Source organism: Pinus tabuliformis, chromosome 5_1 (assembly GCF_031772625.1).
Source record: "Pinus tabuliformis cultivar Carrire ecotype Pingquan chromosome 5_1, CPIR1, whole genome shotgun sequence".
Classification (NCBI taxonomy): Eukaryota; Viridiplantae; Streptophyta; class Pinopsida; order Pinales; family Pinaceae; genus Pinus; species Pinus tabuliformis.
Window position 1 is genome coordinate 852,659,703 of NC_142305.1, and position 7,115 is coordinate 852,666,817.

Here is a 7,115-nt window from a genome sequence, read left to right on the forward strand (position 1 = left end):
AGTGTATCCCGGGGGTGAAATCCTATCCCAGTATGGAAGTATATAGAATTTTCTCTAGTACTTTCAGGTATATAGAGGGCACTTCAATATGATAAGTATATAAGGATGCTCTCATCGAACGGTTTTGCATTAGACACTACTAACACGAACTTGTGCTCCCTGTACAATCGCATATATATTGGGAGACCCCATTAGGTTTCTATCCTTTAGCCATATCTAACCGAGTGAGCCACCTTGTGAACGTGATACACTGAACACAACATTCAGGGATATTGGCCACCATACGTTAAGTCCTTGGTTTTGGGTGGGGTATATATTATGGTTCAAAGATACTTGGTAAACCCTTTTGCCTAGATTACCCCTTTTTTTATTTTTTTTGAAGTTCTAAAATCAATTAATTGACCTTGAAACAACATCCTTCATGTGGAAATACTCCTTGACAGATCTTAGGTTGATACCAATGGCACCATTTCCTGAGTCTACCAGTCAAGGGAACCCCTCTGATGGGAATCCTAGTCCTTTTCTTTGGGAAATACTGATGCTCCTTATATGGCAATGTTGTCCCTTCCTTGATTGATTATTGGTCTGTCAGTTTGGTTGTTTTCAACCTCGGTGGTTCTAAGTGTCCAAAATAATTTTCAACCAATTTCTCCTCCACCTGAAAAACATTAACTTCATGACGATCCTAAAGTTTACCCCTCGCCTTCTTCACCTATTTTTTCACCTCGTTCTACCACTTCACCTGGTGAGAGTCTGGATTCTAGTAACGAGGAAGCTAAGTGAAAGAAGAAGAGAAGGAAGAAGAAGAAGAAAAATAAGCAAGGGGGAAACCATGAAACTATTGTTATTGATGCAACTAATGAAGAAAAATCTTCCAACCAGCCCTGGAAGGTAACATTCCCTTGCATGTTATGTAAGGGTAACCACCTTCTTCAAAATTGTCCTAGTATTCTCAAGGTCTTAGAAGTGTGCTCCATAGGTTCACATCAAACATTGTCATCAACCTATGGAAATCATGCTGGTGACAAACATTCAACCAGTAAAGTTCATGGGAAAAAGGGAAAGGTCAAATTTCCCTGTAAGTTGGGTGAAGGTAATCGTCCCATTCACCTTTGTCCTCTTATGGATAAAGCTTCCGAAGAGTTCAGAAACCTTATAGCTTCTCAACCTCATCTTCCAACTAGGTATCGAAAGATTTCCCATGATTCTTCATTGGTTGATCAAGTGATTGATCAAAGGTCATCTTTGGTCAACCCCACTCTCTTGGAAAATGAGTCTCGTGAGTCCATTCTTGACCAACCATTGGCTGAGAAAATGGTAGACTTGACTCCACATTCAGTTAATTGTACCATTCAGGTAGAGGGTCAACCCCATATTGCTAAGGTTCTTCTACTTTCATTAGTTTCAAATGAACTAGCAGGAAATCCTCCTGTTCCCAAGGTGCATGACAATAGTTCTCCTATTCCCACAGAGCAAGGGGGAAGTTATCATGTTCCTTCCACACACCCTCCAAGTAGTTTGGTTTCTTATTTTGTTTGGAGTCAACTAGTAGGATATCATCTTCCATATTATGTGCCTTTCCATATTACAATACAGGCTTACCAGATGGTTGTACCGAGCACAGTCATAGACGAGGGCACATCTGTTAGTATTTTGTCCTAAACTTCTTGGAAAGATTTAGGTTCTCCTCAACTTGCCCCCATCACCCAGAATCTATTAGCTTTTAACAAAGGAACCAGTCAACCATTAGGGATCCTTCGTAAGTTACCTATTACTTTGGGTGGAAATATTGTGTATATAGACGTGATGGTTGTCCAGGGCCCTTTAGATTTTAATCTACTCCTTGGTTGTGCCTATTTTTATGTCATGGGATCTCTTATCTCTTCTCTCTTTAGAGTGATGTGTTTCCCACATGAAGGAAGCATTGTGATTGTTGATAAACTTACATTCATTGGTCATAAATCAACTCCCACTCAACCATCATCCCTAAATGGTTCTCATATGCAAGTCATATCACCCCCGCCACAGGTTAATTACGTGGCCACATGTTCCATGTCCACATCAATGTAGGATCTAATATATGATGTATTACATCATGTACTGTGGGCATTGGATCCCAAGTTTTCATTTGGACCCCAGGAAAAATATCCCTTCCCGAGTGTTCTTCTCCCATCTGATGAGAAGCTCTTGTAAGCCATGGCCTCTTTTGGTTTTTTATCAAGGGTTTGTAGAAACATTCCTTGTCTTGTGTCAAGCTCGTTATAAAATCAAATAGGTCTCTACGGGAGTAGAGTCCCTTGTCTTTTGTCAAGCTCCTTTAAGTATGAAACAAGGGATATGAAACAAAGTTCCTTGTCATGTGTCAATCTCATTAAAAAATGAAACAAGGTGTCATGAGGATAGTTCTTTTACTATGTCAACCTCGTTAAACAATGAAATATGCTATGAGCATGGTTCTATTCCTATGTTAGGCTTATTAAAGAATGAATCAAACCCCCTTCCAATTCGGGTCTTTGACTCGATCTCATAAAATCCGAGTTGAGTCTTTCACTTGATCTCATAAGTGAACCTTCATTCCATCCACTTATCTGAAGGCAATGAAGCTTGGGAGGAATGTTCCTAAAATTGATTCATTATGCTCGGGGCATGCCAATTTATCTCAAGCATAGTTTATCTTTGTTTCAAGATTGTGTAAAAATGAAACCAAATCCAACCATAGTTTTTCCTCATGTTTCAATCTTGTGGAGAAATGAAACCATCTTCAAGTATACTCAACCTTAGCTTTCCCATGTTTCAAGGTTTTGTAAAAATGAAACTATTCCTACTTTACATCTCGTGATTGTCATTTTTATCAACCTATTTTTGTTAGATGAGCCTTGTTTTTTCCCTTTCCATTGTCACCATCTCTTTGGCTGATCATACACTTTCACTTCGTTTTTTTATCCTTACCTAAGGAAAATCTAAGATGAGTGGTCTTATTAGCCAGCCTCTTGACCGTTACATGTTTTGAGTAGTTCCATGATGACCAGAACTAGTTGCTATCCTTTCATACTACTCATTCCTCCAGGTGGAGTCCTCTTTCAGATCTTTTCAAACTCCAGAAAAAAGAAAGGATTATCGAGTACTTGTCTTTTCAAACTCAATAAATTAAATAAATTGATGTCATATCCATATGCGTTTACCCTTTTTTCAGGCTGAGATTGATTATTTACGAAAAAGGTACACCTTGGTCAACATGGTCAAATGGTTCTCTCGAATATTTTTTTCTACCTTTTCAGATCTGCGAGACAAATTACGAAAAGGGAGATGATGGAGTTTTCTTTTCATCTCTTTTTCAAATGCTCTAAATATGAAAAATATACTGAGTTATTCTTCTGTTGGACACGGTAAAAAAATTACGATGAAAGAATCATCACAATGATGAGACCAAATTTCTCCTTCCTAGGGCTCATAGAACTTACTGGGATGGATTCATTTGAACAATGAACTTATATGACAAGAATATGGTATCTTCTTCAACCTTGTGTAAAAGTAAAGAGGTACTCACTAGAAATAGTGGGTAAAATGAAAGTGAAACTTCCTTTGTATAGGCAACATGTCACTATTGAGCATGACACACTTCTGCTTCTCGTGTCGAGCTTGGGCGATCCATTTTGGCTCTCATCTGACTATTCCACTGCGTCATCATGACCTTTAGTCCTATGTTGAATCAAATGCTGCCACACTCTAGAGTCATGTCACCAATGTTGAAGAGAGGTCTTATCTGTAGTATTTTACCTGTACATTATCTGACCCTTTCCTACAATCTTGGATCCTATTGATTTAATTCCACTTTATTTATCATTTTCTGTTGATGATGGGGGACTCATCATGGCCCTCCTTCGACGGGTCACTTCCTGTCGACTTCAGCTCATTATCTAACAAGATGACTTAGGAACTCCCTTTTAGTACCTTATAGCTTTGATGCCTTACTGGTAAGTTCTTTGCATCTAACTGTAGGTTTTCACTATTGACCTTCAATTGGGTGATTCCACGAGTTTTCAACATCAACTTCTTTTCAAATTCATAGATTGTATTGTTGTACCTCGAGGAACATTTTTGGATAGTTGTGAGCATACCATGGGAATTTATATTTATGATGATGATCCTTCTATATCAGATGGTTGCATCCATGCCTTGGATCTTAGATTTACAAATGATCCTTCTCTATTGGATGGTTGTGCCCATACCGCAGATCTTTTTCATAGTCCTTATTATCTAGATAGTTGTGTCCATACCATGGATTCTTGTTTTGATATCAGATATGTATATTTATATGTGTCCTTGATTTGCAAGTCTCCTGATAGTGTTTGTTCTCTTCCTTGCAAAATTTCGTAAAGCATCTCAGCCATCACTCCCCATTTGTTGTCATGCTTTAGGGGGCATCTGTTACACAGTATTTTGTCACACCTCCCACACTTCCATGTTCCATAGCCTAAAGTGCCTGAAACATGACGATCATGTAATGTACTCATTCAGATATGCAGCTCAAATCCTCCCTAAAACATTGATTGGGAAATTCCTTGAGATTCCCCTCAAGGAAATGGCTCTAAAACTCTAATTTTAGAATCATCACTCTTATGATATTGAAAACCATGATGGTCTCTAGTTACACTATACTATCCTTGTGATTCCATTTCTCTATTTTCTCGTATACCCACGATGATTCCGATAAGGAAATTTTCCTAATGAGGATGAGAAGATTGATGATCTAGAACCTTCCAGAGTGATGAGTTGGACGTATTTCGGCATGGATGAGGTCGAGTTCTCTCAATTTGGCCTTTTGGTCTTATCTTTGTGAGCTACCTCCTTAATATTAGGTCCTTCTCCTATCTTTGGAGAGATCCTAACTCCCTTTCCCTGCGTATATATTCATCTTTTCCCATTCCCAAATGGTTGGTCTTTGTCCATTTTAACCCTTATGCTAAGGTTGTGCCTATATGCTACTCATTTGGCTTGGAGAAGGAGTTCTTGGAGAGCCTATCTCGGACTTGGACATTCAGTCAAGGAGAGCATATTGACATCAAGGCTTGGTTGTATGCTTCCTACTTTATTCTATTAATATACAATTGTTAGCTCATTTTCAATAAATGTTTATGCTCATGTATCATTTATCTTAATGCTCCTTGATCTGTTAAGTAGGTTACTTTTGATAGCTTTATTTGTATTTGCATGCTTTGTTGTGTCTTGATCTCTTATCTAGGTGTTTAAACGCTATGAGAAATAGGACTGAGCCCATGACACAAGTGACTCAAGGTCTTCAATAAAGGAGGGCATGATAGAATCAGAACGAGGTAGGCCATCTTTTTCGTTTCTCATTTCAATAGTAACTTAGGAAAGTGTCAAGTAGATTCTGATGTAAGTTTCTAGTGCTACTCATTTGGCTAGAGGGATTGGGTATGTCCAGAGACATGATTGCCTAGAAAACAATATGACACCTCATCATTTGATAACCAAAAGAAGAAAAATTGATGACAACATCTAAGCCCACATACAAGATGAGGATCCTATCGCAAATGGTATGAGGTCTAATAAGGACTTCACACCAGGGAGACTGCCCCTGATTATTGGCAGTACATTTCATCCCACTAATAAATTGGCACTAGAAGGAGGTTCATATGACAATATGAGCCCTTAGAGCCTATAATTTAGTCTCATATCTGTAAATGGCTATGTTCCGAATCTTTCTCCTTAGGTGTTTATGTATTTTTTCCATTTTTCAATTTTGAATCACTGATGAGCCTCTCAATCACTTGGCTCAGTTAAATTTTGATGGCGAGGATGGAATGTCCTTGACTGAGCACATTCTTCATTTCCTCAAGTTTTGTGAATCTTAATAGGTAGAAAATGAAGAGTTTACTTGTGTGTTCTTCTCCCTCACCCTTGAAGATTGCGTCAATTTATGTTGCCACACATTGCCAACATCTTCCATCCATTCATTCGAGCAACTCATCGGTAAGCTCCGGCAAGAATTTCAAAGGTACAATTTTCAAGATCTGTTTGGAAGGATAAATGAGCTTGGAGTGGAACCTGAAGAAACATTAGAGGATTTTTTTGTTAGATTTGTTCATATTTCTTTTGAATCTCTTGAGGGAGATGTCGATTGGGTGTATATGAGTAAAAATTTTGGGCGGTTCGTTCTCGCTTCTCTACATCACCTTCAATCTTAAACAAATGCTGATTCTCATGAGTATCTTGATAATCAACAAGTTACAAGTTTCCTAGATCTGATCCAGAATAGCATATTTCCTACCTCTATGAATCTAGAACAACCTCAAGAATTTGAGTAGGAAATTACTTCTTGTGGGATTTATCATGCTCTACCTAATTTATTACATAATTGGATTTTGGCCATGAATGGTTCAGATGATGAAAATTCATTTTTCGGAAATGAATTGAATTTTTTTGACTTTGAAGCTCCGGTACATCCTTTTCATTTTGAATATGAAAGTTATGTTGATATAACATATCTTCCTACTGATGGAACCAAGATCGAATCCATTGAAAACATGTCTCACTCTATTCCTAAATATCATTCACCTGTTGGCAATGGCTTGGGATTTATCTCACATAAAGTTGATGGTCCTATCAAATCCATGGGCCATGACACACATGCAAATCCATTTGTGCAGGATGTGAGTGTTTCTTTCATTGGTTCCCCTTCATCTAACCCTTTTCATCTATTATACCCTGATTTAATTCATGTGTCTACTACACCAGTGGTTTATATAAATTATTCACATCTTTATCCTGCATGTTTTGATTACAATCGTCTACATGGGTGTGATGTTTCATAGTCACAGTATCCAGATCTTGACTCCCTTGTTCCTGATGTCTTGCATCAACAGTCTCTAATGTGTGAAGAAGAGGGTCTTACCTCTTGGTCAATTCAAGATGGTTCTATCGTTAATTCCTTTTCACTCCCAATCCAACAAGAGCCTCCTATGCCAGATACCCAACCTGATCAAACTTATGTCTTTAGTGATTGTCATTATACCAGAAACATATTCACTCACACTTCTGGTGATTTTCATTCATACCCATCTATTGATCCTACGAAGCCACCAGAACTTGGT